Source organism: Alosa pseudoharengus, unplaced genomic scaffold, assembly GCF_046254945.1.
Source record: "Alosa pseudoharengus isolate Yale_2024_CS ecotype anadromous, Long Island Sound unplaced genomic scaffold, YU_APseudo_1.1 YU_APseudo_1.1_scf_6, whole genome shotgun sequence".
Lineage (NCBI taxonomy): Eukaryota > Metazoa > Chordata > Actinopteri > Clupeiformes > Clupeidae > Alosa > Alosa pseudoharengus.
This window is the reverse complement of record NW_027468848.1, coordinates 41,556,673-41,573,692: the sequence shown is the minus strand read 5'-3', so window position 1 is coordinate 41,573,692 and position 17,020 is coordinate 41,556,673. Positions and strand designations below refer to the sequence as shown.

Below are 17,020 nucleotides of genomic sequence, written 5' to 3'. Positions count from 1 at the left end.
CACTTCCTGTTTGGCGGCTTCATCACCATATTTGATTGGCTGTTACAGGCAAACAAAAATGAAATTGAAAAATCTGACAAGTATCGTTTTTGCGGCTCGGGCAGAAGATCATCTCCGCCAAGTTCTGTGAAAATCGGATGAAATTTGTAACCGCTGAAACTTTTCGTAGAGTTTGGACTAAATCCAATATGTCGGAGGTCCAATATTGCAGAAAGTGACGGGATAGGAGTCGATGAACTCGGGATGGTCCAGGGATTCAGACGCTACCTCAATTGTGAAAATCAGACAAAAGAGTCAAGGAATACGCGCATGAACGCATGTCCAGCATTAAACTGGTGGTGGCGCTAGAGTATTCAATGTATGCATAAAAATTGCTGTGAGAGATTGGGACAGTGTCCTGACTAATGGTACCGAGTTTTGTTATGTTAGCTCAAAATGCCACAGAGATGTTAGTCCACTTCCTGTTTGGCAGCTTCATCGCCATATTTGATTGGCTGTCACGGGCAAACAAAAATGAAATTGAAAAATCTGACAAGTATCTTTTGTGCGGCTCGGGAAGAAGATCATCTCCGCCAAGTTCCATGAAAATCGGATGAAATTTCTGACCGCTGAAACTTTTTGTAGAGTTTGGACTAAATCCAATATGACGGAGGTCCAATATGGCGGAAAGTGACGTAATAGGGTTCATTGAAATTAGGTCGGTCCAGGGATTCCAACGGTGCCTGATATGTGAAAATCGGACGCACCGTTCAATGGTCACATGCGTGAATGCAATCCAGGTTCGACCCATTGGTGGCGCTAGAGTGTTGGGCATAGAGTTCTGTAAATTGGTGAGAGTCATCATGGGACAGTGCTGAATCAGTGTGCCAAATGTCATAACTTTAGACCCAGCGGTTCAATTTTCGGCCAGATTTTGACCTGTTGGTGGCGCTAGATGGCTGGGTTTAGAGGTCCGTAAATGAGTGTGAGTGGTCAGTGGAGTGTCCCGAAACTTTCTGCCAAAAAATCTGAACTTTTTAGCCAGGCGTTCTATGGGCTGCCATAGACTCCAATGGCAGAAGTGTAATAATAGGAAAAGCTAGTAACTCAATGGGTGCCTTCGCAGCTTCGCTGCTTGGCCCCCAATAATAAGAATACGTAGAATCACTATGGGTTGCCGCGCAGCTTCGCTGCTTGGCCCCCAAATATAGCTGCAAGCAGCAATGTGGGGGCCAAGCAAATAAGCAGAAGTTGGGATTGGACTGGACTAAACTAAGATAGACTAGACAAGTCTGGATTGGAATGGACTGGATTGGAATGGGATTGCTGAGATATTAGCCTACTTCAAGTGATTGTTGATTGGATTGGATTGAATTGGATTGGATTGGGATTTGACTGGACTGGACTGAATTGGAGAGGCCTGGATTGGATTGGACTGGACTGGAGTGGACTGGACTGGACTGGACTGGACTGGACTGGATTGGATTGGACTGGACGGGATTGGGATTGCAGAGATATGAGCTTACTTCATGTGATTGTTGATTAGATTGGATTTAATTGGGCTGGACTGGATTGGATTGGATTGGATTGGATTGGATTGGATTGGATTGGACTGGATTGGATTGGGATTGGACTGGACTGGACTGAATTTGACAGGACTGGACTGGATTGGATTGGACTGGACTGGACTGGACTGGACTGGACTGGACTGGATTGGACTGGACTGGACTGGATTGGGATTGGGATTGCAGAGATATGAGCCTACTTCATGTGATTGTTGAATAGATTGGATTTAATTGGGCTGGACTGGATTGGATTGGATTGGACTGGACTGGACTGGATTGGATTTGATTGGACTGGATTGGGATTGCTGAGATATGAGACTACTTCATGTGATTGTTGATTGGATTGGATTGGATTGGATTGGATTGAATTGGATTGGACTGGACTGGACTGGACTGGATTGGATTGGATTGTACTGGACTGGACTGGATTGGATTGGATTGGACTGGAATGGAATGGAATGGAATGGATTGGATTGGATTGGGATTGGACTGGACTGAATTGGACAGGACTGGACTGGATTGGATTGGACTGGACTGGACTGGACTGGATTGGATTGGATTGGGATTGGACTGGACTGAATTGGACAGGACTGGACTGGATTGGATTGGACTGGACTGAATTGGACAGGACTGGATTGGATTGGATTGGATTGAAATGGAATGGAATGGAATGGAATGGAATGGACTGGATTGGATTGGATTGGGATTGGACTGGACTGAATTGGACAGGACTGGACTGGACTGGACTGGACTGGATTGGATTGGACTGGATTGGATTGGATTGGATTGGGATTGGACTGGACTGAATTGGACAGGACTGGACTGGATTGGATTGGATTGGACTGGACTGGATTGGGATTGGGATTGCAGAGATATGAGTTTACTTCATGTGATTGTTGATTAGATTGGATTTAATTGGGCTGGACTGGATTGGAATGGATTGGATTGGATTGGATTGGACTGGATTGGATTGGATTGGGATTGGACTGGACTGGACTGAATTGGACAGGACTGGATTGGATTGGACTGGACTGGACTGGACTGGACTGGATTGGATTGGACTGGACTGGATTGGGATTGGGATTGCAGAGATATGAGCCTACTTCATGTGATTGTTGAATAGATTGGATTTAATTGGGCTGGACTGGATTTGATTGGATTGGACTGGACTGGACTGGATTGGATTTGATTGGACTGGATTGGGATTGCTGAGATATGAGACTACTTCATGTGATTGTTGATTGGATTGGATTGGATTGGAATGGAATGGAATGGAATGGAATGGAATGGACTGGATTGGATTGGATTGGGATTGGACTGGACTGAATTGGACAGGACTGGACTGGACTGGACTGGATTGGATTGGACTGGATTGGATTGGATTGGATTGGATTGGGATTGGACTGGACTGAATTGGACAGGACTGGACTGGATTGGACTGGACTGTATTGGGATTGGGATTGCAGAGATATGAGCCTACTTCATATGATTGTTCATTGGATTGGATTTAATTGGACTGGATTGGACTGGATTGGATTTGATTGGACTGGATTGGGATTACTGAGATATGAGACTACTTCATGTGATTGTCGATTGGATTGGATTTAATTGGATTGTACTGGACTGGATTGGATTGGACTGGATTGGATTTGATTGGATTGGATTGGGATTGCTGAGATATGAGCCTACTTCATGTGATGGTTGATTGGATTGGATTGAATTGGACTGGATTGGATTGGGATTGCTGAGATATGAGCCTACTTCATGTGATTGTTGATTGGATTGGATTGAATTGGACTGGATTGGGATTGGGTCTTGAGTCCATGTACAAAGTTTGATTTCAATCCATGAAAGCGTAAGATTTGAGCCTAATTCATGTCATAGTTTTCCCTAGTGGTCAAAAGACACCAAATGTATTGTAGCTATTCAGGATGTGTTCATGAGTCCACGTACCAAGTTTGGTGTTGATACGAGAAAGTCTTGCTAATTATGGCACCCCTAGTGGTCAAAAGTCACCAAATGTATTGTGCGTCCTCAGGTTGTGACCACGAGTCCACGTACCAAGTTTGAGGTTGATACGAGAAAGTATTGCTAATTATAGCGCCCCTAGTGGTCAAAGTACACCAAATGTTTTGTGTGTCCTCAGGATGGGGTCCCAAGTCTATGAACCAAGTTTGGTTTTGATATGTGAAAGCGTTGCTGAGATAGGAGCTAACTTCCTGTAACTCTAGCGCCCCCCTAGTGGTCGAAGGTCACCAAATTGATTGTGTGTCCTCAGGGAGGAGTTCCAAGTCCATATACCAAGTTTGGTTTTGATATGTGAAAGTGTTGCTGAGATATGAGCCTACTTCCTGTGATTATAGCGCCCCCATAGTGGTCAAAAGTCGCCAAATTTATTGAGCCTTCTCCTAATTGGGTCCTGAGCCCATGTATCGAGTTTGGTTTTGATACATGAAATCTTGGCTGAGATAACAGTTCACTTCCTGATTGGCGGCTTTTCAATTTTGATTGGTCGTCACGGCCGACCTGTTTTGAATAAAGGTCAAAAAAGCAATGCGTTTGTGAGACATGGTCTGAAGATCATCTGTGCCAAGTTTCATGAAAAATGGATGAAATTTGTGACCTGTGAAAACTTTTGTGTTTTTGATTTAATCCAATATGGCGGTCCAATCAATTATGTTAATGTCAAAAGTTGATATGTGTCAACCTAAGGCCCTCCCAAAGTATTAACAGAGATAACTAATATGTTTTAATTTCAAACACATCACCCCATAGAGGCCAAAACATACTTTTGTTAATTATAGCGCCACCTGTAGGTCAAAAGTCATCAAATTTATTGAGCCTCCTCCTAATTGGGTCCTGAGCCCATGTACTGAGTTTGGTTTTGATATGTGAAAGCCTTGCCGAGATCTGAGTTCACTTCCTGTTCGGCGGCTTCGCCGCCAATTTTGATTGGTCGTGACTGGCGACCAGTTTTGAGTATGGGTGTCAAAGTCAATGCAATTATGAGACAGGGTCTGAAGATCATCTGTGTGAAGTTTCGTGAAAATTGGATGAAGTTTGTGACCTGTGAAAACTTTTAAGTGTTTTTGATGAAATTCAATATGGCGGTCCAATCAATTATGTTAATGTCAAAAGTTGATATGTGTCAGCCTAAGGACCTCCCAAAGTATTAACAGAGATCACTAATATGTTTTAATTTCAAACACATCACCCCATAGAGGCCAAAACGTAGTTTTGTTAATTATAGCGCCACCTGTAGGTCAAAAGTCATGAAATTTATTGAGCCTCCTCCTAATTGGGTCCTGAGTTCATGTACTGAGTTTGGTTTTGATATGTGAAAGCCTTGCTGAGATCTGAGTTCACTTCCTGTTTGGCGGCTTCGCCGCCAATTTTGATTGGTCGTGACAGGCGACCAGTTGTGAGTATGGGTGTCAAAGGCAATGCAATTATGAGGCATGGTCTGAAGATCATCTGTGTGAAGTTTCGTGAAAATTGGATGAAGTTTGTGACCTGTGAAAACTTTTAAGTGTTTTTGATGAAATACAATATGGCGGAGGTCCAATATGGCGGAAAGTAACGTAATAGGAGTTAGTGAACTCAGGTCAGTCCAGGGGTTCCAACTGTATATGGATGTTCAAAATTGGACATACGGTTCAAAAGTTAAGTGCATGGATGCAATGGCAACTTTGACCCATTGGTGGCGCTAGACTGCCTGGGGTTCAGACTTGAAAATTTGTGAAATGGAATATGGGAATGTATGGAATGTATTTGCCAAATTTCACAACTTTTTACTGTACGGTTCTATGGGCTGCCATAGACTTCAATGGCAGCGGAAAGATGTGTAATAATAATAATAATAAGAAAAGGTAGAATCACTATGGGTTGCCGCGCAGCTTCGCTGCTTGGCCCCCAATAATAAATATAGCTGCAAGCAGCAATGAGGGGGCCAAGCAGGCAGTTCAGCAGTCCAGAAGTCCAGATTTGCCATGCAACTCAATGCCGTGGCATCAGGCATATAGCATTAAGCAGTCACAACAAGTTCCATGTCAAACAACCCAAGATTGGCTGAGTTACAAGGTCAAGTTTCACATCAAAACATAACTGATTTTGTGTGGCTGAACCAGGGCTGAGTGTCACCGCCCCCTCACCCAGCCAACCCACCGCCGCAATCGCCCCTGCCCGTCCCACCCCGCCCCACCCTTGCACGCACGCATTAGAATTAACTGGATGGAACTCGCTGTCAACAGTTTCACATCAAAAATAAAAGATCGATTGAGATATGATCATGCTTGCTGTGATTTCAATGCCCCAATAGAGGTCGAAGGTCACCAAATTATTTGTGCATCATCAGGATGAACCAGACGGTTCTATGGGCTGGCATTGACCTGCATTGCAGAATAATGCAGCAACTACAGGCCAAAATACATTTTTGCCAATTACAGAGCCCCCTAGAGGTCAAAGGTCACCAAATTTCTTGAGCGTCCTCCTGGTTGGTCCTGAGGGCCATGTACTAAGTTTGGTTTTGATACATGAAAGCGTTGCTGAGATATGAGTTCACTTCCTGTTTGGCGGCTTCGCCGCAAATTTCGATTGGCTGTTACAGGCGAACGCTTCTGTCAATTGTTCCAGAAACAAATACACTGATAAGGCATGGTCTGAAGATGTTCTCTGCCAATTTTGGTGAGGATCAGCTGAAATTTGTGACTTGCGAATACTTATTCATGTTTTTGATTAAATCCAATATGGCGGCCAAATCAATTACGATGACATCACAAGTTGGCTTGGGTCGGCCTAAGGACCTTCCACAGTATTGCCAGACACCACTAGTGCGTTTTAATTCTAAGCACAACAGCAGCTACAGGCCAATAGGCATATTTCTTAATTACAGCGCCCCCTAGAGGTCAAAGGTCACCAGATTTTTTGAGTGTCCTACTGATGGGGTTATAAGTCCATGTACTAAGTTTGGTTATGACAGATGAAAGGGTTGCTGAGATATGAGCTCACTTCCTGTTTGGCGGCTTCGCCGCAAATTTCGATTGAATTTTACGGGTGAACGGTTATAGTTCCGAAGACAAAACACCACAACTTTTGTGAGGCTTGGTCTGCAGGTCATGTGAGTCAAGTTTGGTGACGATCGGACAAAATTTGTGACCTGTGAAAACTTTTTAGTGTTTTTGATGAAATTAAAAAATGGCGGAAAATCCATCATGGCGGAAAATGACGTCACAGGGTGCGTTGAACTCGGCTTGGTCCAAGGATTCCAACGATACCTCATTTTTGACAATCGGCCATACGGGTCAAAAGTTACGTGCATGAACGCACATCCAACTTTGGCCTGTTGGTGGCGCTAGAGCGCTTAAGGTGCCGACATGAAACTTGGTGACATTAATCATGGGACTCAGCCTAATTAGTGTGCCAAATTTCACAACTTTTCACCAGACGGTTCTATGGGCTGCCATAGACTTCAATGGCAGAGGAGTAATAATAAATATAGCTGCAAGCAGCAATGAGGGGGCCAAGCAGAATAGGCTGGAGTAGCCACGGCGACAAGCTAGATCTCAGCAGACACCCACGATCAACACTGTCAACAAGTGTCACATCAAAACACAACTCACTTTGTAGGGCTGAAACAGGGCTGAGTATTGCCGCCGCCTCCGCCAGCCAGCCCCCCCACCTAATCACCCCTGCACGTCCCACCCCGTCCCGCCCCGCCCTTCCACGCACGCATTAGAATTGACTGGATGGAACATGTTGTCATCAGTTTCACATCAAAAATAAAAGATTGACTGAGATATGATCACATTTGCTGTGATTTAAACAGAGAGGTCAAAAATTGACGTTATAGGGTGTGTTGAACTCGGATTGGCCCAAGGATTCCAATGATACCTCATTTTGCCATTCGGGTCAACAGGTCAAAAGTTACGTCCGTGAACACAAATTCAACTTTGGCCTGTTGGTGGCGCTAGAGCGCTTGAGGTGCCGGCATGAAACTTGGTGAAATGAATTATTGGACTGTCCCCAATTAGTGTGCAAAATTGTATAACTTTTTACCAGACGGTTCTATGGGCTGCCATTGACTTCCATTGCAAAATAATGAGCATCAGCAACTACTGGCCAAAATGCATTTTTGTCAATTACGGAGTCCCCTAGAGGTCAAATTTCACCAAATTTCTTGAGCGTACTCCCGATGGGGTCGGAGGTACACGTACTAAGTTTGGTTTTGATACATGCAAGGGTTGCTGAGATATGAGCTCACTTCCTGTTTAGCGGCTTCGCCACAAATTTCAATTGGCTGTTACAGCCGAATGCTTCTGTCAATTGTTCCAGAAAGCAATGCACTGATAAGGCACGGTCTGAAGATGGTCTCTGCCAATTTTGGTGAGGATCCGCTGAAATTTGTGACCTGCGAAGACTTGTATGTGTTTTTGATTAAATCCAATATGGCGGCCGAATCAATTACGATGACATCACAAATTGGCTTGGGTCGGCCTAAGGACCTTCAACAGTATTACCAGACACCACTAGTGCGTTTTAATTCTAACCACAACTGCAGCTACAGGCCAAAAGGCATGTTTCTTAATTACAGCGCCCCCTAGAGGTCAAAGGTCACCAGATTTTTTGAGTGTCCCCCTGATTGGGTCCTGAGACCATGCACCCAGTTTGGCTTTGATACATGCAAGGGTTGCTGAGATATGAAATCACTTCCTGTTAGGCGGCTTCGCCGCAAATTTCGATTGGCTGTTACAGCCGAATGCTTCTGTCAATTGTTCCAGAAAGCAACGCACTGATAAGGCATGGTCTGAAGATGGTCTCTGCCAATTTTGGTGAAGAACAGATGAGATTTGTGACCTGCGAAAACTTGTACGTGTTTTTGATTAAATCCAATATGGCGGCCGAATCAATTACGATGACATCACAAGTTGGCTTGGGTCGGCCTAAGGACCTCCAACAGTATTACCAGACACCACTAGTGCGTTTTAATTCTAAGCACAACTGCAGCTACAGGCCAAAAGGCATGTTTCTTAATTACAGCGCCCCCTAGAGGTCAAAGGTCACCAGATTTTTTGAGTGTCCCCCTGATTGGGTCCTGAGACCATGCACCCAGTTTGGCTTTGATACATGCAAGGGTTGCTGAGATATGAAATCACTTCCTGTTAGGCGGCTTCGCCGCAAATTTCGATTGGCTGTTACAGCCGAATGCTTCTGTCAATTGTTCCAGAAAGCAACGCACTGATAAGGCATGGTCTGAAGATGGTCTCTGCCAATTTTGGTGAAGAACAGATGAAATTTGTGACCTGCGAAAACTTGTACGTGTTTTTGATTAAATCCAATATGGCGGCCGAATCAATTACGATGACATCACAAGTTGGCTTGGGTCGGCCTAAGGACCTCCAACAGTATTACCAGACACCACTAGTGCGTTTTAATTCTAAGCACAACTGCAGCTACAGGCCAAAAAGCATGTTTCTTAATTACAGCGCCCCCTAGAGGTCAAAGGTCACCAAATTTCTTGAGCGTCCCCCCGATTGGGTCCTGAGTCCATGTACCAAGTTTGGCGTTGATACATGCAAGGGTTGCTGAGATATGAGCTCACTTCCTGTTTGGCGGCTTCGCCGCAAATTTCGATTGGATATTACGGGTGAACGGTTATAGTTCCGAAGACAAAACACCACAACTTTTGTGAGGCTTGGTCTGAAGATCATGTGTGTCAAGTTTGGTGACGATCGGACAAAATTTGTGACCTGTGAAAACTTTTTAGTGTTTTTGATGAAATTCAAAATGGCGGAAAATCCATCATGGCGGAAAATGACGTCATAGGGTGCGTTGAACTCGGCTTGGTCCAAGGATTCCAACGATACCTCATTTTTGACAATCGGCCATACGGGTCAAAAGTTACGTGCATGAACGCACATCCAACTTTGGCCTGTTGGTGGCGCTAGAGCGCTTAAGGTGCCGACATGAAACTTGGTGACATTAATCATGGGACTCAGCCTAATTAGTGTGCCAAATTTCACAACTTTTCACCAGACGGTTCTATGGGCTGCCATAGACTTCAATGGCAGAGGAGTAATAATAATAATAAGAAAACTAACAAACACAATGGGTGCCTTCGCAGCTTCGCTGCTTGGCCCCCAAATATAGCTGCAAGCAGCAATGAGGGGGCCAAGCAGAATAGGCCGGAGTAGCCACGGCGACAAGATAGAACTCAGCAGACACACGCAATCAACACTTTCAACAAGTGTCACATCAAACATAACTGATTTTGTATGGCTGAAACAGGGCTGAGTATTGCCACCGCCTCCGCCAGCCAGCCCCCCCACCTAATCACCCCTGCCCGTCCCACCCCGTCCCGCCCCGCCTCGCCCTACCACGCACTCATTAGAATGAACTGGATGGAACATGTCATCAGTTTCACATCCAAAAATAAAAGATCGTTAAAACACATCGCAACTACAGATCAAAATGCAATATTGCTAATTGCAGCACCCCCTACAGGTCAAAGGTCAACATATTTTTTGAGCGTCTTCCTAATGGGGTTCTGAACCTATGTAGTAAGTTTGGTTATGATACATGGCAGGGTTGCTGAGCTATAAGCTCACTTCCTGTTTGGCGGCTTCGCCGCAAATTTCGATTGGCTGTTACAGCTGAATGCTACTGTCAATCGTTCCAAAAAGCGATGCACTGATAAGGCATGGTCTAAAGATGGTCTCTGCCAATTTTGGTGCGGATCCACTGAAATTTGTGACCTGCGAAAACTTGTACGTGTTTTTGATTAAATCCAATATGGCGGCCGAATCAATTACGATGACATCACAAGTTGGTTGGGTCGGCTTAAGGACCTCCAACAGTATTACCAGACACCAATAGTGCGTTTTAATTTTAAGCACAACTGCAGCAACAGGCCAAAAGGCATGTTTCTTAATTACAGCGCCCCCTAGAGGTCAAAGGTCACCAGATTTCTTGAGCGTCCCCCTGATTGGGTCCTAAGTCCATGTCCTAAGTTTGGTTATGATAGATGAATGGGTTGCTGAGATATGAGCTCACTTCCTGTTTGGCGGCTTCGCTGCAAATTTCGATTGGATATTTCGGATGAACGGTTATAGTTCCGAAGACAAAACACCACAACTTTTGTGAGGCTTGGTCTGAAGATCATGTGTATCAAGTTTGGTGGCAATCGGACAAAATTTGTGACCTGTGAAGTTTTAGTTTCACTTTCACTAAAATCCAATATGGCGGAAAATCCATCATGGCGGAAAATGACGTCATAGGGTGCGTTGAACTCGGCCTGATCCAAGGAATCCAAGGATACCTCATTTTTGAAAATTGGGTCAACGGGTCAGAAGTTACGTGCGTGAACGCAAGTCCAACTTTGGCCTGTTGGTGGCGCTAGAGCGCTTGAGGTGCCAACATGAAACTTGGTGAAATGAATAATGGGACTGTCCCAAATCGGTGTGCCAAATTTCACAACTTTTCACCAGACGGTTCTATGGGCTGCCATTGACTTCAATGGCAGAGGAATAATAATAAGAAAACTAACAAACACAATGGTTGCCTCGCAGCTTCGCTGCTTGGCCCCCAATCATAGAAACACAATGGGTGCCTTCGCAGCTTCGCTGCTTGGCCCCCAATAAGAAATCATAGAAACACAATGGGTGCCTTCGCAGCTTCGCTGCTTGGCCCCCAATAAGAAAACTAACAAACACAATGGTTGCCTCGCAGCTTCGCTGCTTGGCCCCCAAGAAATCATAGAAACACAATGGGTGCCTTCGCAGCTTCGCTGCTTGGCCCCCAATAAGAAAACTAACAAACACAATGGGGCTTCGCAGCTTCGCTGCTTGGCCCCCAATAAGAAAACTAACAAACACAATGGGTGCCTTCGCAGCTTCGCTGCTTGGCCCCCAAATATAGCTGCAAGCAGCAATGTGGGGGCCAAGCAGGCAGTTCAGCAGTCCAGATTTGCCATGCAACTCAATGCCGTGGCATCAGGCATATAGCATTAAGCAGTCACAGCAAGTTCCATGGCAAACAACCCAAGATTGGCTGAGTTACAAGGTCAAGTTTCACATCAAAACGTAACTGATTTTGTGGGGCTGAACCAGGGCTGAGTGTCGCCGCCCCCTCACCCAGCCAACCTACCACCGCAATCGCCCGTGCCCGTCCCACCCTGCCCCACCTTTGCACGCATGCTTTAGAATTAACTGGATGGAACTCGCTGTCATCAGTTTCACATCAAAAATAAAAGATCGATTGAGATATTATCATGCTTGCTGTGATTTCAATGCCCCCATAGAGGTCAAAGGTCATCAAATGATTTGTGCATCATCAGGATGAACCAGATGGTTCTATGGGCTGCCATTGACCTCCATTGCAGAATAATGCAGCAACTACAGGCCAAAATACATTTTTTCCAATTACAGAGCCCCCTAGAGGTCAAAGGTCACCAAATTTATTGAGCCTCCTCCTGGTGGGTCCTGAGGACCATGTACTAAGTTTGGTTTTGATACATGAAAGCGTTGCTGAGATATGAGCTCACTTCCTGTTTAGCAACTTTTTCTTCTTGTTACGTGGCAAGCAAGGTATGTGCATTATGGCCACCCTGAACTGGAAGATGACTCTCTTTTTACAGAATATCGAATAAAAATTAACGTTGGTCCATGTGTCATTTCCAGCTTTGGAACTTGGTGCATGGTCAGAGCTGACTGGCGCTGGATCCGAGCCCCAGTGTTCAATATTGCGTTGACTACGAATTGGTCAGATTTATTAGCCTAGTGTCCGCCATTCATTTGTATGGAGGGCGGGACTTAATCACTCTCTCCAGTTATATATAATACCCCCATGTGTGAAACAACATAAGCTTCAATCAGATGTGTTTTCAGATATATGTTGGGTGCATACATCAGATATGTTTTCAGATATATGTTGGGTGCAATAATGGTGTGACTGTTACCAAATGTTGGAGCCTATGTAATGTCAATAAAATACAATATGTTTGTCTGACTTTATCCTTTATTCACATTTCTTTTTTTTAATCATGCAAATTAGGCCTACCACATTTTATGCAGATATTGCCTGATTTGCTGAGTCTGGATATGAGATTTCAGAAAACTTGCAATACAACAATGATGTTTTTTATGACAGTAAATAAGTTTCATGGTAGTTAAGTTTCATGGTGATATTTGTTTTTTAACCTATCACCTGTAATCTCTAACCTTTACATCAAATGTATTTTGTGTTCTGTGTGGAAATATTTTGATATCGAGAATGGCAAATGAAGTAGGGACTTTTATTGTGACGAGTAAAATCCACTAACTCGTCTGTGACATCCACAATCTTTCTTTTAGCTGACTACAACTGTCGAGGTAAGACGCAATGTTAACGTCTCCAGAAAATGAATTGATATGTCTGTATATTTGGTTTTGAGCTACTTATAACAGAATAGGCACACACAAATATAAAAATATGTTTAGCTGAGGTGCATCTGGAGAGCCACCTTTGTTAAATGTGTTAGCAGCTAACGTTTTAGTGTCACACTATGAACGACAAACGTTAAAGTTAGGCAGACAGGAAAGGTAGCGATTGTGTAAAAATGAATTAGTAACGTTAATAGCCTAAAGTTACATAAAACATATTATTCGATGGAAGCAGGCAATGTGTTGAGAACTGGCCGTTATCTCATGAAATACGTTGTAGCACTATCGTCGAATTAAGTTTACATCATGCTTGCATGATGCTTCACGCCATGATGCAGGCTAACGTTGTTAGGCACGTTTGATTGTGAGCAATTAACTTTGTGGTAACGTTAACTGAACTCATTTTGAATAACTGTGTTGGAAAACGTTTTTCGGTACTATAACCTTGGTTGAGTTTTGGAGTCATGTCTGATCTTGAAAGCCGTTTGGAATGCAAGTTAACCTTAATGTTAGTAGAGCCCGTTTAGACATTCTCTGCTAAATCAGAGACAGACTTCTAGCAGCTAACGTTATAGCTGAAGGGAGAACATAGCCCATACGAGTTGATTAAGCATTAAACAAATATATGGCTCCGTTTCATGTACACCGTGTGTAAAGGCAGGTAACTATGTACAATTCTTAACAAATGAAGTAATTTAATTGATCTTAAACAGAGGATGTGAAGTTAGCCTAGGTTAAATTGGTCTTGTTTGGGTGGAATGTGACCGAGGCTGCTGAAATCATAGCTATTCATACGTAGGTTACGGCTAAAATACTCTTTTACAATTACAAGCAAAATCACTCGTTTGTAAGCTCAAAGTACATATCTATGTAATTGTAAATGCTAAGTTTGTATCTTTCATAAACTATATATTAAATGTTTTCCAGATTTTGGATTCCTTTTTGAGCAAGTTAATTGAAGGTAAGTGTTAAATGTTTCAGGGCTTTTATGTACAACTTCTAGGGAAATTTTGAAACTTTTATGCCGCATTGCCTGCAATATGTAAAACCGTAGTGCTAGTAAAAAATATGCCATATGTTGATCTGGAATAATTACAGCTGTGCTCGGCCTTGTGTATGGCATTGAAATGCCTTACAGTTCTGGACAGAAAAACTAGTATATTACACTGATATGCGCTGATTCAGAGTAATTTCTATGGCCTCAGAGTAGAAAGTCATGAGAATCACTGCAGGGACTCCTGCAGTAGTTTTCAGTGGTGATGTGTGGTATTATTTGGGTTATGGATGAATGTGGTGTGGCATGCATATGAAAGCAAGGAAGGAGGATTTAAGAGTTGTAGAGGGAAACATTACTGCTGTATTGTAAGTTAATCCTAACATTTGGTTAATAGTCTGATTTGTATACAGGGATGCAGGTTGAAGTGGGTTGCTGGGCTTTGGACAGATGCTCACGTAGTTGCTCATCCTGAGCTTGGATTAGTTTTATTCCTGTCTCGTATGCTTTGTACTTTAGGTCAAGAATGTGTATGCCTAACTAGGGTGTAGCTGTATGTGTGCAATAGGTTCCATTTCATGGTACTTGTGTGTAGGCCAAGTGGTATGTAACAATCCTCCAGATGTCAATTTGTTTAGCAGATTAATAATAGCTATAAAGCTACATATCACCCCTTTTGATAAATGCAGTGTGGCCTACCCTAGCAGGAAGTGCAAAATGAAAGTAACATTTGCCTACTGCCCCCATCAAGGCAAATATTTCAAAAAAATATAAATATCCTTGATTAGACTATGTTGCTTTTTGTGGAAGAGAAAATTGGCGTTAGTCCTGGTTTTAGTAGTAGTAGTGGGCAGTATGCAGTCAGATAGGTCAGCATAAGCATATTTGGATTTGCTACGGATGGATTCACAAATAAATAAATTACATTTGGCAAGATACTTGATATACAGGCTAATTGCAAATGGGCTACGCCAATGCATTATATTTGACATTAACAAAATGCAGAAAAATAGAACGGATTGAAAATAAAGTAGGCAGGTATGTCAGTCATTTTTATTGTTCGCAATTGGTGTACTGGCATGTTTAACTGTTAGCTGCAGTGCAATGTTACATTATGTGTAAGTTAAGTACAGAACCGACTGTGCAACCAGATTTTTTTCTGTGCTCTTAAATCTTTTAACTTGGGTGCATAAGTGCTCCTGGAATTTTTTTTAAAATGTAGAGCCCTGTCTTAAGTTCAGAAGTTAAAGAGTCTTCATGATGTAAATATGTACATTGTTATTGCCTGTTTATCAGAACTGATGAAAGTATTAGTGCTAACTGTATGAGATTTCTGATGTGTTTTCTGTGTGTTTTGCAGATGCCGCGTCCAAGCAAGCGGTCCAGGGCGGCCAAGAAGAGAGAGGCTGACTTGAGGTCCACTGAGGTCAGGCTGTTGAGCTTTACTATCTGTCCTGATGTATTATGATTGTGTGTTTAATAGGAAATATGTAATGTTGGACACATTTGTTATGTTTCTCCCAATTCTTATTTACAGTAGTTTTTATGTTTGCTTGAAATATGCCACTTACATTTTGAATGTATTTGATTTTAATGAAAGCTGCGCTGCATGTCTTAAGTTAAAGGAGAAATCCAGCGAGTTCTCACATAGATCTACGTTTCTTGAGGTCACCAAGTACTGTCGGTACGAACCAAAATGAAAGCAATCGTTTTTACCGTTAGCTGCTGGTTATAGCAACTTCAGCTAGGTAAAACTGATTGTTTTGATTTTGTTTCATAACAACAGTACTCAGTGACCCATGAGAAACGGAGATCTATATGAAAACTCGCCATATTTCCTTTTAAGAAGTTGCTGAATATTTATGATCTAAATATATATACATTACTGTTCTGAAAGTATGTGTATATTAGTTGCTTTAATGATGAAATTATTAAAGAAGTATGATATGTTAGACTTGGTAACCTTATGATGGGTTTTCTGTGTTACAGGTGCCGAGCAAGAGGTCCCCGGTGGTGCAGGTTGACTTGGTCTCCTGTGACGAGGTTGGGCGTCCTCGTAAAAAAGCCCACACACAGTCTTCGGACGCTATACAGTCTTCGGACTGCCAGTTACAATGCCAGTTACAATGCCAGTTACAATGCCAGTTACAGTCTTCGGACGCAATACAAGCAAACTCTACCAACTCTCAAACAAACTCTACCAACTCTCTGAATATGTGCCATGACTCTGTTGTAAACTCATTGTCAAGTAATGTGAAAGAAAATAATGCTACTGATTGTTGTTCTTTGAATGAATCTGTTGACTTCCCAGAGAGATCTGTGCTGATGGGCTCTTTTCATCAAGGCCATCCACGGTTTGGAAATGTGCGCAACAAGCAGTGTGGTGCCATCAGTTTGACTGCCGTTTTGAAGTCCAAGATAAAGAACGTGTGGACCTGGGAAACTGGAGATCTTGATGATGTTTTGATTAAGGGAACTGTTCTATACAGGTCAATGAGTGCACAGGGTAAAATAAGAGACCATGGAAGGGGTTACATTGCTGTGTCTGAATTACCTAGGAAATATGAAGTGTGGAATTGTGATTTTGCAATAAACTTTGCTGAATCGTACACTGGATTTATTCACGTTGATGACTATGACCATGCTTTGCGTGATGTTGCCATGCCTTTTGATGTAGCACTGCAGCGGGCACTGTTTAGCAATGATGCTTGTTTGTTAACCATTTGTGCTAATACATGTGCTATAGTGAATGCAGGAGCAAGGTTTGCCTTTATTGATTCACATGCAAACAGGAACGTCAACCAGAAAGGTCAGAGGACAAGTTGTGTTGCATACTTCAGCTCTGTACAGGCTCTGTGCACATATGTGTATGATTTTGCACGATCTTTTGGCGTAAGCGCACCACGGTTTGAGGTAACTGGAGTCACAGCAGTAACTCATGCAACCGCCCAGATGACTGACTCATCCAGCTGCACAACCAGCTCTGCGAATTGCTGTCCCCTCTACAGTGATGCTGTGAAGGGTAGGCCTAAAATGTACCAACGGCAGGAATTTGTAAGTGGGTTGCA

General features: G+C 43.1%; 1 long non-coding RNA gene across 1 annotated transcript; it reads left to right on the top strand.

The window, feature by feature from the left end:
* The first annotated feature begins 12,882 nt into the window (after positions 1-12,882).
* On the top strand, positions 12,883-16,561 carry LOC143106129 (uncharacterized). The gene is made up of 4 exons (XR_012983630.1): positions 12,883-12,907; positions 13,886-13,919; positions 15,313-15,378; positions 15,942-16,561. It is a non-coding gene; the product is annotated as an uncharacterized LOC143106129 (long non-coding RNA).
* The last annotated feature ends 459 nt before the right edge of the window (positions 16,562-17,020 follow it).